A 520-nucleotide genomic window follows, 5' to 3' on the forward strand; every position below is an offset into this window, starting at 1 on the left:
TACGGCGACCACCGACAATTAATATCTTTGTGTGGGTGTATGTGTACATATATATATGTGTATATATGCATATATATATATTTATAAATGTATATATATTTATTATATATATATGTGTGTATTTTTTTCTCTGACTTTTCTCTGTTTTTACGTGTTTTTAATCAACATACAAAAAAAAAGTCAGGATATAAGGTTTTCAGTGGGTAACAATCAAATCAATTCACCGCTGTTTTGGATGTTTGTACACAAGCGGTAAGCTACACGGCACAGGGCCCAATTCTCTTTCCAGGATCTCCAAGAGATGACTATCTGTACATATTAACACTGTTACTTTTTCTATCCGAGTCTTGCCCTGCTCTGCTCTCGTACCACTCTGGGTCCTCAGTGTTCTGACAATATATACATTCATTCAACTTTTATTTAGACAGGTTAATCCCATTGAGTCTGTTGGACTCATTTACAAGAGAGACCTGAATATATATATATATATATATATATATATATATATATATATATATAT

The 520-nt window shown here is 31.7% G+C and overlaps 1 protein-coding gene across 1 annotated transcript in view; it reads right to left on the bottom strand.

The window, feature by feature from the left end:
• Positions 1 to 520, bottom strand: part of ak9 (adenylate kinase 9) — a 14,181-nt gene that overhangs the window by 12,180 nt on the left and 1,481 nt on the right. The gene's annotated exons all lie outside the window — the stretch shown is intronic.

This window comes from Nematolebias whitei, chromosome 12 (assembly GCF_014905685.2).
Source record: "Nematolebias whitei isolate Nwh7 chromosome 12, NemWhi1, whole genome shotgun sequence".
NCBI classification, from domain to species: domain Eukaryota; kingdom Metazoa; phylum Chordata; class Actinopteri; order Cyprinodontiformes; family Rivulidae; genus Nematolebias; species Nematolebias whitei.